Below are 21846 nucleotides of genomic sequence, written 5' to 3'. Positions count from 1 at the left end.
AGAGGGAAACTGAGGCTCAAAGTGGCGAAGTGACCTCTGCATGAAGTCTTTCCCAGCCACATATAAAGAGAGATCAAATCAGAGATAGAGAGATGGAGACAGACGGATAAAGGGGAGACGCAAAGGCAGGCAGGCAGGCAGAGAACACCAAGCCCGACAGAGAGCACATGCTGAACTTTTCTACGCAAGGAGACACTGTTGCCAGCGGGCCAGGACAAAAGGGAGTTTTAAAGCAGAGACAATCTGGAACCAGAGAGGACGCAATTTATGAACATTCCAAGGTCAGATAAGAGAGATAGAGATTGTGTGTGTGTGTGTGAGAGAGAGAGAGAGAGAGAGAGAGAGAGAGAGAGAGAGAGAGAGTGTGTGTGTGTGTGTGTGTGTGTGTGTGTGTGTGTGTGTGTGTGTATGTGTCTATGTGACCCGATTGTCCCTTCAGTTTTACTAACAGCTCCCAAAAGCTGCTGGGACAGTTCCTTCTCCCTCTCATCTCAAACCCCTCCACTCCAGTGAGTGACTACCCACCCAGTCTCCCCAGGCGCTACCCATCTCAGGTCTGACTCAATCAGCAGCTGTCCTGTCAGGGGAGATGAGCTATTCTCTCTCCCCTCCGGGCAGCCACTGCAGATCAGATTACCAGAGCCCTGGGTTCTGCGGAGACTGGGGTGCTTGGAACAATCAAGACACCACGGAGCCTTGTCCCTCCCTTCCTCTGAATTCTGGGTTTGGGTCTTGAGGCTCTATAGTGGGCAGAAGCAGAGCACCCATCTGATGTAACGCTTTCCTTTTAGAGAGGAAGAAACAAGAAGGATTTACCCAAGATCCTACAGGTAGAGAGGGTGGCTGAGCAGGGCTGGAATTCCTAGATCTCAATGTTCCTTTCACCACAGCACCGGGTGCATGGCCCAAGAGAGCCCTTAGTCGCCAAAAATAATCCGAGACAAGTTGGGTCTGCACACGCTGTCCTCTGCCAGGCCTCCCTGTATCTCTGCACAACTCCACTCCCGTTTCCCTATGCTGGACATTTCCCTGACCTTCTTCTTGCTGTAATGCTCCCCTTCCTCATCCTCAAGTCCCAACTAAAATCCCACAGTCCAGAAGAAGCCTTTCCCAGTCTCCTGTTAACGCCACCGCCTTCCCTCTGTTAATTCCCTCCCATTTCTCCTGTGTCTTGTTTGAATACAACACTTTGCATATCGTCTCCATTAGACTGTAAGCTCCTCAAGGAGAGGGACTATTTTTTGCCTCTGTATCCCCGAACTTGGCCCAGTGTTTGGCACACAGTAGACACTTAATTGAACATTTGTTGGCTCACTGATTGCATGTGTCCACAGACAATGGACATGTCACATACCCTCTCTCCTAGAGCCTCCTTCTAAAGACTAGGCACCCAGGACAATGAGGAAAACAAGACTGGAAACAGACAAAGGAAAGGGAGAGGCTGGGTCTTCAAGGAGGACATAATGGGGTGGTTACAGCGCTGGGCCCGAAGTCAGGAAGGCTTGGCTTTGCATCCCGTCTTGGACGCTTCTAACTAGTGTCACCCTGGACAAGTCACTTAACCTGCCTGCCTCGGTTTCTCTCAGAGCTGTTGTGAAATCAAATGAGATACATGTAAAACACTTCACTAATCTTCTATAAATGGGTACTATCATCTCTATCCCTAAGTATTTGAGCATCTGTTGCCCGAAAGAGGGATTAGCTTTGTTCTGCTTGGCCCCATAACAGAGAACCGGGAGCATGGGAGAAAAATTGCAGAGGCAAAATTTTGGCTTGAGATGGAATCAGACTTCCTGACTGTGAGTGTTGCCCAAAGATGGAGTGGCTTCCTGGGGTTATGGCAGCCCCATGCCTTAGCTATTCCATCAGAGACTGGATCCCACTGGGGGAGGGTTAAAGGAGATTCTTGGCCTCTGAGCCATGGGCCAAATCTGGGGTCGTGGCCAGATTCAGGGGCTGCATTTCCTCTGTGCGCAGCACGGCACTGTACCCCACCCTGGTACAGTGGGGAGAGGTCTAGAAGTATCTAACAAGGACAGGGAGAGGGAAAGAAGGGGAAAGGGAAGGTGGGAAAGAGGGAGAGAGAAAGAGAGAAAGAAGGAGGGAAGGAAAAATGGAGGGGGGAAGAAAGTAGGAAAAAGGGAAGATAGATGAAATGAAAGGAGGGAGAGAGAGAAAAGGGAGAAGAAGAGGGAAAGAAGGGAAAAGGGAAAATGGGAAAGAGGGAAAGAGAATGAAAAAGGAGAAGGGAAGGAAAAATGGAGGGGGGAAGAAAGTAGGAAAAGGGGAAGATAGAGGAAAACAAAGAGAGAGAGAGAGGAAAAGGAGAGAGGAAGGGGAGGGAGAGAAAGAGGGAAGGAAGGAGAGGAAGAGAAGGAGAGAGGGAGATTGGGAGGGAAAGAAAGGCAAGAAAAAGCAAGAGGATGGAAAACAGGAAGGAAGGGTAAGAAAGAGGAAGGGAGAAGAAAGGTAGAAAAGAAGGAGGGAAGAGGCAGAGGAGAGGAGGGAGGTGGAAGAGAAGGGGAAGGAGGGAGAGAGAAGACAAAGAGACAGAGACAGAGAGCCCCCACACAGGACAGGAAGCAGCGAGAAGCTGCACAGCTTCACTACCCACAGCCTTGCATGGCTCCCACCCACTCCCCATGCTGAGTCACCCTGCCTTTGTGGCTGAGGTCCCTCAGTAGACAATAGCACAGGATATCAGCCTTGAGGCCCAGCCCCGAAAGCCCCCAAACTGGACTATCCAGGATGGGCACAACCCGTCAGTGTGGGCCACGCTAGCAGCCTGCTCCGGAGGGGGAGGGGACGAGCCCAGACAGAAAGCCCAGCCGTGTCGGGATCGCAGACTGCCTTCAGGCCTTGGCGCCTCCGCCAGTGGATCCCAACAGAACCCACGTGAAGCCTAAAATAGGCGCCCGGGGAGCGGGGAGGTGGAAGCGGCCAGACACGGCTGCAGTTATTCTCACCGAATCTGCCAATGCAGCCCATCCCTGCCTTAGGAAACGGGGCCGGCCCAGCCCGGAGGCTTAGAGGACCGGGATAAATCCCAGACTCAGCCCCCAAGAACAGGATCTGAGATCACCGGATGACTGTGCCCTGAAAACAGAGATCCAGCACTCACACATACGGATCCTTATTGGATGTAAAGTAACTGGGTATCCCAGAGGCTTCTCAAACTCAGCATTCTGAAAGGCGGCTCATTATTTGGGGGGCTCAGTGGGTAGAGCACTCTGTCTGTGAATTCAAAGCCATCCGTAGACACTTAATAGTTGTGTGATGCTAGGCAAGTGCCCTATCTCTGCTGTCTCAGTTTCCTCAACTATAAAATGAAGGTAATAACAGGATCTTCCTCTCAGGGTCAATGTGAAAATCAAATGAGATTTTTCTTTTTTTCTTTCTTTCTTTCTTTCTTTTTTTTTTTTTGCTGAGGCAGTTGAGATTAAGTGACTTGCCCAGGGTCACATAGCCAGGAAGTGTTAAGTGTCTGAGACCTGATTTGAACTCAGGTCCTTGAATTCAGGGCTGGAGCTCTATCCCCTGCACCAGCTGCCCCTAAAATGAGATATTTGTAAAGCCTGTGATACATAGCAGGCACCATAGAGTACAGCCAGGTGGCGCCATCGTGCAGAGGACCACATCTTTCTGATTTCAAAAATAGCCTTTAACTCATCCTAGGTGTGTGATCCTGGGCAAGTCACTTCACTTTATTTGCCTCAGTTTCCTCATCTGTAAAATGAGCTGGAGAAGCAAATGGCAAACCATTCCAGTGCCTCTGCCAAGAAAGCTCCAAATGGGGTAAAGAGTTGGACATAACTTAAAGGATGAAATACCACAACAAAGAAACTACAGAAATACCTGTTCTTGTCTCTTCTTAAATTCTATATTGATGTCCAGGACACACTTCACACTCCAAAACATTCTCCACATGGCTGTCAAGTGACATTCCTGCAGATGTCACCCCCTGCTCACTAAACTCCATGGCTCCCTATTACTTCTATCATCAAGACAAATTTCCCCATTTGGCGTTGAGTTCTTCAGAGCCTTCCCAGCCTTCCTTCCAGCCTCATTATACATTTGAGGCTCTATGGTTCTGCCAAACAGCATTTCTTGCTGTTCTCCAGGCAGGACACTCCACCTGCCACCTCACCTTTTGGAAAACCCCCACTTTCCAGTAAAGCTCATCTCTTCCATGAGAACCTTTCAGATTCCCCTGCGGTGACTTCCTCCCAAATTACCTTGCATGTGCACGAGTGCGTATGTCTGCTTGTACCCCATCATGTTCTGTGTATCTGTGTGTCTATCTCTCTGTCTCTGTATCTCTCTCTCAATCTCTGTCTCTTCTCTTTCTCTGTGTGTCTCTGTTTCTTTGTCTCTCTGTGTGTATCTGTCTCTCCCTCTTTCTCTCTGTATGTCTCTATTTCTTTGTCTCTCTGTGTGTGTCTGTATCTGTCTGTCTGTTCCTGTCTGTCTGTCTGTCTGTCTCTGTCTCTCTCTCTCTCTCTCTCTCACACACACACACACACACACACACACACACACTCACACAAAACCTCATTAGAATACAGACTCCTGGAGGGGAGGGACCATTTCCTTAATTGTACCCTTAGCATCCTGCCTGGCATATAAAAGCCACTTAATAAATGCTTGTTAGTTGACTAACATCATGCTTTAAAATGTTTAAATTGTTTTCCATACAACTCTGTCTTTTGAGCATCATAGTAGTTCCAGAAGTAGACCTTATAGTTAGTATTATCCTCCTTCCATAGATGAAGAAATTGAGGTTGAGAAAAGGTAGGTCACTTGTCTGTGGTCATCAACCCCTTTTAAGTATTAGAATTGAGATCTGAAGCCAGTTCTTCCCATCTCTCAAATCACTGCTCCACCCTCGTCTCACTAATGTCTTTTAGTTGCTTCTAAACTCTTTTTTTTTTCCCCATGACCAAACTCTGAGACCAAGCTATCTTCCCTTCCCAGTCATCTACACCCTTCTTAGCTCCATCAATCTGGTCTTCACCCTCATCACTCTGTTGAAATTGCATTTACTAAGTTCTCAAAGACCGGCTTGTTAAGATCCTCCACACCTAATTTGTGACCAAATAATTGGAGCTCATTATTGAACACAAAATGGATAATTTTGATTATATTAAGTTAAAAGGTTTTCGTACAAACAAAACTAATGCAGACAATATTAGAAGGGAAGCAATAAATTGGGAAACCATTTTTACAGTCAAGCATTCTGATAAAGGTTTCATTTCTAAAATATAAAGAGAATTGACTCAAATTTATAAGAATTTGAGTCATTCTCCAGTTGATAAATGGTCAAAGGATATGAACAATTTTCAGATGAAGAAATTGAAACCATTTCTAATCCTATGAAAAGATGCTCTAAATCGCTATTGATCGGATAAATGCAAATTAAGATAACTCTGAGGTACCACTATACACCTCTCAGATTGGCTATGACAGGAAAAGATAATGATGAATATTGGAGGGGATGTGGGAAAACTGAGACATTGATACATTGTTGGTGGAATTGCGAAGTGATCCAACCATTCTGGAGAGAAATTTGGAACTATGCTCAAAGAATTATCAAATTGTCCATTCCCTTTGACCCAACAGTGTTTCTTAAAGGAGATCTCTTAAAGGGGACCTCATGTGCAAAAAAATTTGTGGCAGGTCTTTTAATAGTGGCAAGAAACTAGAGACTGAGTGGATGTCCATCAGTTGGGGAATGGCTAAATAAGTTATGGTATATGAATATCATGGAATATTATTGTTCTGTAAGAAATGATAAGCAGGATAATTTCAGAGAGAGGCTTGGAGGGACTGACATGAATTGATGCTAATGAAATGAACAGAACCAGGAGATCATTGGACATAGTAATAGCAAAATTATACAATGATCATTTCTGACAGACATGGCTCTCTCATCGACAATGAGATGATTCAGGCCAGTTCCAATGATCTTATGATGAAGACAGAGAGAGGACTGTGGGAACTGAGTGTGGACCACTACATGGTGTTTTCACCAATTTTGTTGTTGTTTGCTTGAATTTCATTTTCTTTCTCATTTTTTTCCTTTTTGATCTGATTTTTCTTGCGCAGCAAAATAATGCATGCGCATGCTGGTTTTAACATATATTTTTGCCATGTTTAACATATATTGGATTACCTGTCATCTAGGGGAGGGAGTGGGGGGAAGAGGAGGAAAAATTGGAATCCAAGATTTTGCAAGGGTCAGTGTTGAAAAATTATCCTTGCATATGTTTGGAAAATAAAAACTTCAATTAAAAAAAGACACACCTCCCTGATTCAAACATACACACACACACATACACACACACACACACACACTCCACAACCTATCTCTTTCCAGTTCAAACTCTAGGTCCCTTTTTTTGATTACTCTTCTTCCTCCTCATTAGTGGGGAGGAGGCCAGGGAAAGGATTAACTCTACAACTGTCCTTTTGGGTCTTTCACTTTTCTCCATTCTCTCATCTAGGTCACCCAGTGGATAATCTCATCTCAGACACTCACTGAGTGACTCTGAGAAAATCACTGTACTTCTGTCTGCCTCAGTTTCCCTAACTAGAAAATGGGGATAACAACAGCCCCATCTTTCAGGGATCTTGGGAGGAGGTCAATGTCTGGATTTTGTCTTACAAATTTATTACAAGTTGGGCAACATGGTCTGAGCTGAGTGTCGGTAAGATTATTTGGGGACTTTTGAGGGAAGGGATGGATTGGAGAAAGGAAGAGCTAGAACACTGGGATACCATGTGGAAGACTACGTTGGCCATTCAGGTAAACAGAGATAATAAAAATCGATGCTCCTTTTCCTAGTAATCCTGCCAGAGATGGGGCTCGTAATCCCAATAAAATTGTGTAAGGGCACAGAGAGACCCACATCAAAGCCTTTCCGAGTCAGTCATTAAGCTCTTGCCCGAGTTATCAATTAAACGCAAAGCCAAGCCTTCCAGAGCAAAGACCTGGAACTGGCTGAAGTCATACTGGCTTATTCCCCAGTGCAGGAGGAAAAAGCCTTCGTCTGTATTGGCTAAAAATCAATGCAGATCAATGCTGAAAAATTACCCGTGCATATATCTTGTAAATAAAAAGCTATAATTTAAAAAAATAATAAAAATTGACTCAGAAAGAGATTAAGTGACTTGTCCAGAGTGACGCAGCTAGTAGGTGACTGGAGTTGGATTGGAACTCAGATAGAGCCAGCCATCTAATAATAATTTGCTAATAAAACATTACCCAAGAGAAGCCCTTAGGGTTGAACAGTTAAGTTTATTTCTAATGAACATGTCATATGAGCTTTAAAAGGAGTCAGGAAGCAGTATGACTTTGAGGAAAGAACACCGGATCATGAATCAGAGGACCTGAGTTCACGTTTCTGCCACCTGCCACCATTATGATCTTGTGCCTCAGTTTCCTCATCTATGAAATTCGGGGGAAGGACTAATTGGCTTCCGAGTCTAAAACTATGATCCTACCAAACATTAAGTTCTCTTAAATCCTACTTCTAAAAGTTGGGCTCTGTGTGACCCTGGGCAGGATACTTAACCCCAATGAGCCTGTTTTCCCATTTCTAAAATGGGGATGATAAGAGCTATAGTACTTCCCTTACTCTCTCATAGGCTCAAAAGAAATCAATATTAAACACTTGATAACCTCCACATGCTATGGAAATGCCAGCCATTGTGGTCATGTTTCATTTTTTCATTCTTACTCACATTGGAAGCATCTAGATGGGAAAGTAGATAGGGTTCTGTGCTTGGAATTCCAACATTCCCTCAGACCTGAGTTCAAATTTCCCCTCAGAAATGTACTAGCTATGTGAACCTGGACAAGTCACTTAATCTCTCTGCCTCAGTTTCCTCACCTATAAAATGGGCATTAATAACAGCCACCTATTTTGTAGGTGCACTTACTTTGTAAAGATCAAATAAGATGTTTGTAAAGCATTTCATAAATCTGAAAGCACTCTATAAATGCTGGTGGTTGTCGTTAGTAGTATCTGTTACTCTATTTTCATGGAAAGAGCAATGATAGATCAGAAGTCAGAGGATCTGGACTCAAATTCTAATTCTTATACCTTCTTCCATAGCCACTTCTCCTGTGGGGCTCAGTTTCTTTTTCTAGTATCTAAGGTCTCTCCCAGCTCTAAAACAATGATTTCATGATCCTGTGATTTCCCTGGGCCTAGTTTCCTTATCTATAAAGTTACTAGACTAGATGGTCCCAGAAGTCTCTTTGAAGTACTGATCTATGATCCCATGACCTCTCTTTTTCCTACTCTGTGAAACAAGTAGGGATCAACTAATTGGTTTAAAAGTCCTTTCCAGCTCTGATTCTATGACTTCAGGATGTTAATTGAATGAATGATAGACTTAAGCATTTTAAACATTACTTGAATCATTTGTTTTCTAAATATATATACATATATGTATATGTGTGTATGTATATGGATTTCTTCCCCTCTTTAGCCCAGCCCTTGAAAATGAATTCAAAGTCCTCGAGTTAAGAATTTGAGTCCTTTTTAAGTCCTTCTGAAAACCAGACCTGAAAGTATCATTTCCCAGCTAGATGAGAAGGTCTGGGTTAATAAGGAATTCAGCCAATTTTCTATCCTCCTGGCTTAGTCACTTATACACTCACCTTCTGTAAGAGCCTAGCGATTAGCAGAAGGTGGAAACCGAGTCCATGAAGGGTAGCCGGTCAGATGTCTTTCCTTCGAATGCCCACAATGAGTCGAGCCCCTCTGGGTCAGCAGCTGGCCTCTTCTCTCTGGTGCCCGTTAGATCTGGGCCCCTTCCCATCTCTCCTCTCCAACTGGAAGGCATCCTCCTTTCCTTTGCCAGGGGCTGGAAGGCGATGTTCTCTCTGGAGACCTAGCAGGGAAAATTAATAGTTAAAAACCCAGAAGATGGGAACGAAGAAGGAAGAAAGAAGAGGAGGAGGTCTTTGTGGTGGAAAGAGAATCAGGGCACCCCACTGGCCCCACAATCTTGAAGAAATTATATGTCAATTGAAATATCTGCAAACTCCAAGAGTCAGTGGATTTCCTTGGCTTCCGCCCCATTCCCTTTGTTTAGCCTCCCTTATCCCCAAGCCTACAGGAAAGCCAAGTACCAGGGTAGGAAGGGCTGGATGCCATAGCTGTCCAGAATCCCCTCCCTGAGACTTGAATTTGATGCAGAGTAAAGTCAGCAGAACCCCCAAAACAATAGGCACAAGGCTTTCCACAGAGTAAATGAAAAAGATTGGGAAAAGAAAGTTATGGAAAATAATGGAAAACCAAATAAGGTTCCCAGACAATAGATCTGGGAAGCCATTTCCCTCTTCTTGGCAGAGATATGTATGCGTGTGTGTGTGTGTGTGTGTGTGTGTGTGTGACTACTGAGGCAGAATACTGAACTGTCTGATATTGTTACTTTAGTGGGTATTAATGTTGATAGCTTCTCTCCATTACAACAACGTCCAATTTCCCCATATTTCCAGATATGACTGACCAGTTCTTAGCTAGCACAGTACCTGGTACATAAGAAATGCTTATTCCTTTCCCCCATTCTGAAAGCTAAATGTGCCAGGAAGAGGTGAAGGGCATGGGGCAGAAAGGTGGAAACTCCTATGGAAGTCCAAATTCTTCCAAACTCTATTTTTGAAGCCTCTTTATTTTTTTGTATGTGTACACACACACACATACACACACACACACACACACACACACACACACACAAAACACACACACACATACTATTTATTTTGTAAAGCAAATTTTTACATTTGTTTTTAAAACTTCGAGTTCCAGATTCTCTCCCTTCTCTCCCCTTTCCAATTAAGAAGGCACATGTGAAGTCATACAAAACTTTTTTTCCCCTCTGGGGAGAGCAACTGGGGGTAAGTGACTTTTTTTCCCCTCTGGGGAGAGCAACTGGGGGTAAGTGACTTGCCCAGGGTCACACAGCTAGAAAGTGCTAAATGTCTGAGGCCATATTTGAACTCAGGTCCTCCTGACAACAGGGGTGCCATCTGGCTGCCCCTAAAACATTTCCATAAAAGCCATATTGCCAAAGATAATATAGATCTCCTCCTTTCCCCACAAATGAGACTTCTTTAGCAGACTTTGGCTAAGATTTCTTTAAGCTGGAAGATGTTTCTGCAGACACTTGTCCCTTCTCATCCTTAAACATCCCTGATCCAATTGAATGTAAACCCCTTGAGGACTGGAGCTCTTTTTCATTGTGCTTCCTCAGCCGGGTACTTAGTGGGAGTTTAACAAATACTTATTCAGTTTGATAGGATTGAAATCACAGTCATCTAGGAGGTAAGATTTGCAAATTTTTCATTTATTCCTCAAACAATCTGGGGATCTGTTATTTGCATTTCTCAGAAGAGGAAATTGGGGTTCAAAAAGATTAATTCAATTAATAATCATTAAGCACCTATTAGGCCTGGCATTTGGCTAAGGCTGGAGATACAAATAGAGGCAACAGACAACCTCTGCTCTTTCTCAACAAGAAGGAGTTGACAATCTAACAGGGGAGACAATATGTAAAGAAATACACACAAAGCAAAGGCAAGGTTAAATGGGAGATAACTAAACAAGGGAAGGAATTAAGGGATCTTGAGTAATTTGCTTGGGAATCACAGTGCTGGGAACTTTGAGAGTCAGGAATTAAAAACAGGTCTCAAGGGTGGATGCAGTGGATAGAGTACTGGGGTTGGTAAGACCCGAGTTCAAATCTCCACACTTAACCCTTATTAACTGTGTGACCCTGGGCAAATCACTTAACCCTAATTGCCTTACTAAAAAAACAAAACAGATCTCTGAGAAGCCCTGGACTTTGTCCACTTGCTCACATCTACATGGGTGTGGATAGAACCTGGTTATCGGTTATCTCATTCTTATCTAGCCCTTGAGCATTGAATGGGCAAAGATAAACTGAGATCTGGGAAAGATCTTAATCCCAAAAAGCCAAAGACACCACATCCTGGGCCATCCTCAATCACTCTGCCTTTTTGTCTTGCTGCTGGACTTCTCTGAAGGAAAGGACGAGGCTGACAACTTTGCACAGCTCTGTCTCATTTCAATCTAATTCATACTCAAGTCAAGACCTGATTCTTGTGTGTCATTGGTCCTCAAGAACAAAGAATGAACAATGACAACAACAATGATAATAGAGTCTCAGACACTTACTAGCTGTGTGACCCTGGGCAAATCACTTAAGCCTGTTTTGCCTCAGTTTCTTTACCTGTCAAATGAGCTGGAGGAGGAGATGACGAACCACTTCAGTATGTTTGCCAAGAAAAACACAAATGGGATCAACAAAAGTCAGATATTTCTAAAATGACTCAGCAGTGATAATATTCCTTCCAAGGTTGTTAATCAATCAATATTTATTAAGTACCCACTATATAACAGTTGTTATTCAGACATTTTGGCCATACTGGAATGGTTTGCCATCTCCTTTTCCAGTTCATTTTACAGATGAGGAAACTGAGGTAACACAGCTAGGACATTTGACACCAGATTGGAATCTTCCTAACTCTATCCACTGAGTCACCTAGTTGCCACTATGTAGAAGTAAAAGCCCCTGCTTTCAATGAGCGTACAATCCAATGGGGGGAAAACTGTCTAAAAACACACACACACACACACACACACGCACGCACAATAAGACAATATATGAAAAGCACTCTACAATTACTAGTTGTATTATTTGATCAAATGAGAAGTTTAAGAATAGGCCAAAACATTATTTTTAAGACCAGCAGCTCATCTAAAACATTCGTTCCGAGATCAACTCTGTAGTAAGGAATTCTTTCACTTGGGGCAAAATAGTTGTTGAGGGGAAGGCACCTCATTCCCCAAAGACTCCTGGAGTTCATAATCTTGTGGGGATCACAGGAAGCCTGACTATGATGAGGGATCCCTGGGAGAGGAGTTAGGCAAGGGAGGAGGGGAGACAGGCAGGAATCATGGAGGATGTGAACTCTGATATAGCAGAAATTTTCTCCTGAGAAAGAAGTGCACTCCTAATTGTTGGCAACTTGGGACAAAGTCCCAGTGCCCTACCCTCATAATGGCTTATCTATCCTAAATACAAAGTATAACAGATTCCACCGATCACTGAAGTGAAACAAAGCAAAAAGACCCTTAGCTGGATCTAGGATAAGGAGACAAAAAGTCTATTCCTAGCCTTGCCTAATCATCTTCTAAAAGGAGACGTCACATGCCCAGTCTTGAGCCTTACTTTCCCCAAATGAAAAATGAAGAGAAGAATCCCCTTTCTTTTCTCTTACTTCATAGGAATGTTATGAGACTAAATCAGGCCTTCTGTCTGCGGTGTTAGAAATTCCAGGCATCCTTATTATTATTCTCTTGGCCCCGGGCCTGTATGCCTCAAATTTGGGGTGAAGTCATCTGCTAAGAGCCCAACAGAGAAAAAAAAAATCAAGACGGCTTAGTCCATTCTGGGATATCTCCCTTATCTACCCTCCTCCCTATCTCAAAATAGTCTCTCTGGCCTTTCCTCTGATCTAAGAGTAAGAAAAAATCTCCTCTTTCTTCCAAGGGCTCCATCTGGGCCCTGAAATGTGAGTATCATGTTCCCAAGTTTTGGTCCCTCTGCACTCTGCTTTTCTCAGAAAGTAGCGGCCAGACGACAGACCAGGAGTCATAGGATGGTAGATACTTGGAGGCCTTCTGAGTCTTACGCCATCTTTTCAGGTGAGGAAACTGAGGCTAAAGAAGATGAATCAAAGGTCACCTAAGAAATAAGTGGCAAGCCTCAATTTGAACCTAAGGCTTCTAACTCCAAATCCAACATGCTTTCCAACCTCCTTTCATTTGGTAGATGAGAGAACAAAAGCCTGGAAAGTTGACAGAGATTAGAAAAAAAGGCAGACACTAGATTAAAAACCCCAGGCCCCTGATGCTAAATTATTGTTTGCATATATAATCCACTTCCTTAGGGAGCAATGAGGAAATATATATATATATATATATATAAAACCAAATACATCTAATAGTAAAAACAAAAATATGCAAAAAAAAAAAAAAGTATTTTAAGAAAACATATAATGAAGGAAGATTGGACCAGGAGATGGTAAAGAACCAGCAAAGAAACGAGATCAGTTATTAAAAATGAGTTCAGCTTTGATTCTCTAATGCCTTAGAGGGCAGGAGCTGTTTTTTATGTATTTATTTGAGCCCAAGAATCAATTAGTTAACAAGCTTTGATTAAACCCCCACTGGGTGCCAAGCTGGAGGCAGTATGTCACTGGGGATAGAGATCCAACTTTGGTGTCTAGAGAGACCCCAGTTCAAGGGCTGGTTCTGATACACTGTATGACCCAGTGTCAGTTCCCAGTGGGAAAAGACCTAGCTCAGCATGTGAAGTTCCAGGTCCAAATCCTATTGCTACTCCTGTGCATCTGTGTGAGTCTGGGCCTCCTCTAGTAGCCTAGAAACTTGACCTTTCAATGGCCCCGGCAGAGATAGAAGTATCTCCAGGGGAAGAAATGGAAATGATCTGCATTGGAGTTTCCCTGTACCTATGAAATCACAGCTCTACCTTCCCATCCCAATGGTGTCAAGAACTGTACTAGGATTTGAAAATGCAGAGGCAAAAAAGAAAAGCTCCGCCTTTCTTATAATAGCTTGCGTTCTATCAGAAAAGCATATGGGTAAATTCAAATAAAATAAAATAATAATAATAGCTGACATTTATAGCACACTTCCAACATTTGCAAAATCTGTACGTGTCGTCTCATTTGCAATTACAAAGAGATTTCCAGGGACACTAACAGTTGGGGGAATCAGAGATCACGGAGAAGGTGTTAGAAAGCTCGTCTCTGTGAGGGGGGACTGACCCCTTTGCATTCGCCACATGCAGCCTAGTTCTTCGAGATCATAGATGCCAATCTGAAAGAGACCTCGAGGTCAGTGAATGCTCACCTTTTAGAGATGAAGAAACTAAGAGAAGAGTCTCGGATCGTCCTGATTATCATATATTGCGCCACCTAGTTGTGACTCAGTGTCACAGATCTAGATGCAGTAAATTCAGCTCCAGGTCTTAGAATTAAGGATTCAATCAAATTTAACAAGCATTTCCACATGACAGACTCTGTGCTAAGTATCAGGAAGACTTGAGGTTTGAATTCTGCCTCAAACGCTTACTAGTCATGTGACCCTGAACAAATGGCACAACCTCTCTGTCAGACTTGGTTTCCTCAACTGTGAAAATAATAACACTCCCTACCTCCAAGAATTGATGCAAAGATAAAATGTATAAAGGAATTTGCAAAGCTTAACATACCATACCACAGCACGCGATACTATATACATGCTATATCATATAAAATGTGCACTGTATATACTATAAGATAGCATATGGTACTATGTAAATATATATAATGATATCAGCTATATCCACTATGTTATAGATACAATATTACATATATCACATATAGCCTCTGACGACAGAGTAACTAAGAGGAGACATTAGAGACTCTTCATTGGCAGAGGGAGTTACTAAAAGAAACAATCGGCAAACATCAGTTACAGTGTGTCAGGCACTGTGCTAAATATCTTGTGCTACAAAGAAAAGCAAACCACATAGTCCCTGTAATCAAAGAGCTCATAGTCCAATGTGGTAGATGATATGCAAACAAAAAGAAACAAATCAGATCTGCAGATACTCCGTTGTTGTTATACAGTTCCCTTCATGATCGATTCTTCATGACCCCCTTTGAGGTCTTCTTGGCAGAGGCACTGGAGTGGTTTGCCATCTCCTTATTCAGGTCATTTTACAGATGAAGAAGCTGAGGCAAACAGAGTGAAGTGACTTGCCCAGATCACACAGCTAGTGACTGAGACTGGATTAGAATTCAGACAGATAACACCAAGCTCAGGGCTCTATTCCCTGTGCCACGTGAGCATTCTACACAAATGTTATCACATTTTCCAAATCCTGATCATTGTAAGGCACACAGTCCCTACCCTCAGACAACTAATGTTTTAATGTAAACAAGTATTCCTGAGCCTCAAAAACATACACACAAGGACAACAAATATACAGAGCACACATTTGTAAGGAAATATGGAAAAGCTTATACAAAGAAATGCCAAGTGACATCACTTAGTACACGTAGAGCAAATTTTGTACTCCCTGTGGAGTTTGGAACATTGAGACACAGAGCTCGTGTCCTAACTCCAAATGTGACCTCAGAATCAGTACTACTGAACCTTGGGCAAGACACTTAACCACCAGCTTCCTCAGTTTCCTCATCTGTAAAATAAGGATAATAATAGTACCTACCTCTCAAGTTGTTATGAGGCTTATAAAATGTCTTTCAAACTTAAAGTACTGTGTATATGCTAGCTATCACGATCAGTGTCACGGATTTAAAAGTTAGATGGATGGGACCAAGGGACAGATGCTCAGAGATCCTTGATTTTATTGGAAATCAAAAAAGACAGGTGAAGACTTGCTCAGGATCACAAAGCATATAAGTGATAGAGCTGGAATGAGGAGACAATTAGCTCCTACCTTATTTCATCTTTCTCTGTCTCCCCAGTACTTACAGCTAACTTCTTCCCTGAGTCTTCCTAATTCTAATGCCTACTCTCTATTGATTATCCTGTCTATATCTTATTTGTACATAGTTATTTGTATATTGTCCCTGGCCCCTTTAAGCAGAGAGCCCTTTGAAAGTAGGGACTATCTTTTGCCTTTCTCTGTATCCCTAGTACTTATTACAGTGCCCGACACACAGCAGGTGCTTAATAAATGTTCTTAACTTTTTTGACTGAGCTTAGTGCTTGGTACCCAATAGGTGTTTAATAAATATTTATTGACTTTTTTGATCCAGTTCAATGTCTGGCAAATAGTAGGTGCTTAAAGAATGTTTATTAACTTTTTGACTGAGTTTAGTGCTTGATATCTAATAGGTGCCTAATAACTGTTTTATTGAGTGATAAGAAATCCATTAGTCTTATATTGCACCACTTGTGTATCTGCTTTTGTTTTTATAGTTCAGTTTAAGAGAGGCTTGGAGAGACTTACATGAACTGATGCTAAGTGAAATGAGCAGAACCAGGAGATCATTATACACTGCAGCAACGATACTGTATTCTGATGGAAGTGGATCTCTTCGACAAAGAGAACTTCTGATTCAGTTCCAATTGATCAAAGATGGGCAGAAGCAGCCATACCCAAAGAAAGAACACTGGGAAATGAATGTAAACTGTTTGCATTTTGGTTTTTCTTCTCAGGTTATTTTTACCTTCTGAATCCAATTCTCCCTGTGCAACAAGAGAACTGTTCGGTTCTGCACACATATATTGTATCTAGGATATACCGTAACCTATTTAACATGTATAGGACTGCTTGCCATCTGGGGAAGGGGGTGGAGGGAGGGAGGGGAAAAGTTGGAACAGAAGTGAGTGCAAGGGATAATGTTGTTAAAAATTACCCAGGCATGGGTTCTGTCAATAAAAAGTTATAATTATTAAAATAATAATAATAATAAATAAAAATTCAAAAAAAAGTTCAGTTTATAACTTAAACAACATTTTAAAAGAGAGATAATTGGACTATCATTAATGCTGGATGAAGTGTCAGTGTCACTCTTTTAAAAATACAATTAAAAATGAATTCTCCCTATTTTGTCCTGGCCACTCACGGGCCAGATCCTACTTTATGCAGCAAACAGAGAGCTTACATTTCTTTCATTTCTAACCAGGATCAGCTTCCCCGCCTCCTCAGATAATCCAGTGGTCCCCTGATTCTTCTTTAAAGTTATTTTTAATTGTTTTCTATTCTGTTTGAGAAAAGCAAATTACTCCTTCCCCATTCCTTCTTTGGCACACTGCAGGCCACTTCTTAGGGCGGCAGCAGAGAGTCACCAACTGTGGCTGCCATTCTAATCTAGTAAAAAGATCAGACAGGGCACAATTCTCCCATCGATTGCCTCCTGGCTTCCCAGCAAGGGTCCAGAGTGTCCTCTGCCAGGGCGCCCAGGGCCGGCCCAGTTCCACTCAAAGCCACAGCCTCCCTCCCTTCAGATCCTCCTGCCAAGGCCTGGATGAAAACGGCAGAGTTTCTAAACCTCCCTGTTCAGTATTCATCCTGAAGGCAGGAGGCACATTTCTCAGCTACCTACTGTTCCCTTACAACCCCCTCTCCTTTTATTTGCCACAAAACACCAAGTAGACAGAACATTGTGCCATAGGATGGAATTTAGAAAAAAAATAACAAACTGGGCAAAACTAAAAATAAAACCCAGGAAGATCCCATGTCCTGAGAGATTGTTCGATAAAAGAACATTAGGGCTAGGAATTATTCCTATAGCTCTCAGGCTATGTAACCTTCGGCAGATATTTAGGGTACGCCACCATATTGGTGTATGGAAATCCCAGAAAAGAAACTCTCTTCACCTTGATCTGCAACTTCAGATCACAGATTTAGAAGGAGAAGAGACCTGTAGGATCATACACCCCATCTCCCCATATTACAGATGGGGAAACTGAGGCTCAGAGAGATGAAATGACCTCTTCTCCAAGGTCACAGAGGCAGGGCTACTAAGTCTAACTCTTCTATTGTCCTCAAGCCAGGGCTTTTTCCATTGTGATACACTGCCTCTGCAGTCTTAGAAATTTGGTTTCAGTAGAAACGGAAGGTCAAGTGATTTACCTGTAATCACAAAGTTACTCTCATGTTCCTCATCTGTAAAATGGGGAATAATAACACCTACTTCCCAGGGTTGTTCTGAGGATCAAATGAATGAATATACAAAAAGTCCTTTGCAAGCCTTTGCTGCAGGAAAATGGTAGTTATTTCTCCATGTTAAAAAGAGGCTAAATAATCTGCCTCTGATGCTCAGAGAAGTAGGAGGCAGAATTTGAATTGAGCAGGAAGGAAAATGAGAATTCTCTTCTCATCCAATCTCTTCATTTTATAGATGAGGACAAGGAAACCCAGAGAGTCAGAACACTTGCCCAAGGTTACAGAGGTAGAAAGGAATAGAGTCTGAACTTGGGGTTTCTAGAAGAAGACTTTTGGAGTTAAATGACTTACCTGGGTCACACCACTACAGAGTGTCTGTGGTCAAATTTGAACTCTGGTCTTCCCTGTCTGCAGGGCCAATGTTCCATCCACCTAGGTGCTCCTGAGAACTGGAATCTGAATTTCTTTCTTCAAATCCAACACCTTTCCTAGTGTATCATTCTTTCTGCTTCAATTCCTGACTTCAAGGCTGGTATCCCCTCCCTTCTCTCAGAAGAGCCTTCTAAAATTTGCCTCATTCTCACAAAAACCCCACTCCGGGTAACTGCTAAAGATTTCATCCCCATTCTACAGATGAAGGTAAGTGACTTATCCAGCATCACACAACCAGCACAAGTCAGAGCCATTATTCTGAATCCCAAACTCCCTAATTCTGAGTCCCTGAAGTCCCGAGGCTTCAGCTAATTTTTGTAGCCTGATTAAACCTGCTGGTTTACCAAAGAGAGACAAACACACAAAAAGTCTTTATCTCGGTTTCCTTGCATTGGATACTTTGTAAATTGACTGGTAGCCTCTGGCTTTCTCTCTCCCCCGCCCACCCCCGTCCCAGCCAGACACCCCGGGCCTCGGGGCCTAGGCAACAAAGCCTTTCGGTTCCCTCCCCTGAAGATCCACCCAGGTCTGCCCAGTCCCTGGGAGAGGCCTCGACAAGCCCAGGCAAGCCCAGACACGGCCTCCGAAATCAGATTTCCTTTCCCATTTCCCAGGCCCGGGTGCTGAGGCGGGGAAGGGGGGAGGAGGGGAGAGACCTCCCGCCTGTTGTCTGGAGGCCAGGGAAATTCAGACCGTGGTTTGCCCCGGCCCCTCGATGGAAGGAGTGGCGGCTGGCTGCAGCTTCCTTGAACCCACTAAGGAAAGCAGCAGCGGGGGTGGGGGTGGGGGGGATGGATTGGAGGAGGGGACTGGGGCTGGTGCTGAAAGTGGAAGAAGGAGGCAGGGATTCCTGAGCCCGGGTCACTGGCGCAGCCAGGCAACCCGCAACTCGGGAGTGATTGGAAAAAGCAAAGCTGGCGAGCGCGAGGAATACTGCAGCAATTACATCACGAAACCACCAGCCCCGAGAACCCGAGCTTCAGGCACAAGCCATTGATCTGGCCGGGCCCGGCTGAGCCCACTCACGGCTGCTGGCCCGGGCCCAGCCCCCTCCAGCCTCCACAGCTTCCTTGCCTCGGTCCCGGCGGTTTGGCGGCCCGCAGAGGGCAAGCTGGAGGCGGCCGGTGGGCGCCCGGCTCCTCGAGCTGCCTGCTCCTGCTCTCCTCGCACCTGGACTCCCGGGCCAGCCCGCGCGCCCGTCCCCCCCACCTCCCCTCCTTCACGCTCCCGCAGCTCCCCGGCCCGGACCCAATTCGGCCAATCGATCCCTTGGCCCGCGGCCCCAGACACCCCGGCTGCCAGCTTCCCCTAATCCCCCATCACACCGGGAGCTTTGCGCAGCCACGGCCGCAAGAGGGGAAACAAGATTCTCATAGAGAAAAAACCCTGAAGTTTTCCAAAAGTGCTCCACCGCTTTCCTTTTTTTTACCCACTAAGAAAAGGGGGGAGAGAAAAGAATCCTCAAGTTTTCCCTTTAAAAACCAGCTTTCCCTATTTATTTTCCCAATAGTCTGGAAGGGAAAGGGCTAAAGAATTAGGTTCCGTAAAGAGCTTTGCAAACCTTAATGTGCAACATTATTCGCATCTAGTAGTAGTAATAGTAGTAGTGACCGGAGGAGGATAGCTCAGATCTGTCGTGCACACGTTTAATGGACGCACCGGAAAGGAAGAAAATTGATTCCAAGGCCAGCTTTGGAATCCCCAGCACAGTTTCGGGCATACAAAAGGTGCTTAATAAATGCTTGTTTCTCTCTCCGACTTGAGTCAAAGAAAAGAAAAAGTAAGAACGTAAGGCACTGAACAGAAAGGGGCCGCAAAGGTTAAGTCCCCAGCCCCGTGCTTTTAAGGGAGGGGGGAGGTCTCGAGAGATTAATGAGTGGCCCGAGTTCACCCGCCTCGGGTTTGAACCCGGCGTCCCGGAGAGTTGTCCACCTCCGGCCAGCCCGGCTTCACCGCCCCGGTTCCGAACGAAGCCTAGCCCAGGGAAGTTCGGAGCCAGGGAAGGAGGAGGGGGTTCGGGGAGAGGCCCGGGCCCCGGCTGCGGCAGGATGCCTCGCTCCCTCCTCCCCCAGGTGAGAGCTCCCGAGGGAGCGGGGGGCCGGAGGGGGCTTGGCCATGCCGGCCAGCCGGCCGCTGCCCACCACCCCGCCGCGGTTGGGGACCCGGCAGCTTACCCGAGCGGGCGCGCTGAGCTTCGGGGCGCGCGGGGCTTCCTCCGGGGCCGGGGTCTCTCGGCCGCGGGCGGGAGGTGGAGGGGGCGAGCGGCAAAGTTGAGCGGCTGGTGCAGTGGCCGCCCGCCGCCCGCACACAATGACACGCTCGGGCAGCTCGGGCTGCGCGAACTGCCCAGCTCAGCAGAGTTCCCGAGTGCCGCAGCCCAGCCTGCAGGAGCGCCGCATCTTAGCATGTGCTGGGACTTTTAAAGGGGAACGCCACCTCTGGGGTGGGGGAAGGGGGAGGACGGAGCTGGCGAGCGAGGGGGGAGGGACGGGGGGGGGGGGAGGGGAAGGGGTAGCTGCGGCCCAAACGGCATTACTGAATCTCAAGGGCAGGAGGAGAAGAACCTCAAGGTTAGGGCCCCTGCTCCCTCCAGGCGCCGTGGCGAGGATCTGGGTTCAAATGTGACTCGATGGCTAACTGCCAGCGGGACCTTAGGCGGTGACTCAACCTCTCGGAGCCGCTTTTCGCAAAAGGGTGGGGGAGGGGAGAGATTGGAGGACTAGCTCTAAATTCTCTTTAAAATTAAAATTTTTAATTTAAAATTTCTTAGGCGCTCCCAATCTTTCAGGCTCCTAGTCACCCCACCCCTTTTCACCAGTCCCCAGAGGGGAGCTGAGAAGAGGAACTAGACCCGAGTGAAATTCACCAATTCCGTTCCGGGAAACTTAAAAGGGAGCCGAGCCTTTTGCCCAAGGCTAGGAGAGAAAACTCAGGTCCCTTGCCTCCAGGGCATCGACAGTCTAGTAGGGGGCCACGAACACGGATTTCCTTGCCAACTGCTGGCGCATTTAGCCTTCTCTGAGCTCGCTGACTTGCTCTTCATTTATTCTGTAAAAATATTCTGATTCTCTCTAATCTGTTCTTCATTTATTCTGTAAAAATATTCTGATTCTCTCTGATTTGTTCTTCATTTATTCTGTAAAAATATTCTGGCAAATGAAACTCCTAGAGAAGCTGAAGCTCTCTACCTGCATTCCCAGTGTCCAGTGCAGTGCCTGGTACACAGTAGGTGCTCAATCAATGCGTGTTGATTGGGCGGGTTGAACCATATGTAATGTAGTCCTATTCTGGAGGCCACCCGCAGCAGGGGAAGAAAGAATGCTGAGTACTGGAGTCGGGGAGGGCTGGTCTTTCCAACCGTGGTGACCTTGACCAAATTACTTCAATTCTTTTCTTAAAAGGGGGGGGGTTAATTAAATGTTCCCTAAGAGCCTTTAAGCTCTAGACACGACAATCTATATCGAGACCCCAGCCCTGGAGAAAACAGGTCTTGACCCTTCCTAATTGTGTGACTTTGGACAAGTCAGGTGAAAAGAGGGTTAATAATGCTTATGTTGCCTGCCCTACAGGATTGTTGTGAGGGTTTGGTAGAAAGGACTGCAGAAATGGGAAATCTTATTAATAATTCAGTTCAGAGTGAGCATCTGCTAAGTCATGCCCTTATGAAAG

General features: G+C 44.9%; 1 long non-coding RNA gene across 1 annotated transcript in view; it reads right to left on the bottom strand.

Annotated features, from left to right (window-relative positions):
* The window catches only part of LOC127555906 (uncharacterized), a 41643-nt gene extending 21091 nt beyond the window's left edge, over positions 1-20552 (bottom strand). Inside the window, exons 1-2 of the long non-coding RNA XR_007952306.1 lie at positions 20352-20552; positions 8669-8901 (exon numbers count right to left, since the gene is read on the bottom strand). This is a non-coding gene — a long non-coding RNA (uncharacterized LOC127555906). The remainder of the gene's footprint in view (positions 1-8668; positions 8902-20351) is intronic.
* Between the last annotated feature and the right edge of the window lie 1294 nt (positions 20553-21846).

This window comes from Antechinus flavipes, chromosome 3 (assembly GCF_016432865.1).
Source record: "Antechinus flavipes isolate AdamAnt ecotype Samford, QLD, Australia chromosome 3, AdamAnt_v2, whole genome shotgun sequence".
Lineage (NCBI taxonomy): Eukaryota > Metazoa > Chordata > Mammalia > Dasyuromorphia > Dasyuridae > Antechinus > Antechinus flavipes.
Note: the sequence above shows the minus strand (reverse complement) of the source record. Positions and strands in the feature narration are given on the sequence as shown.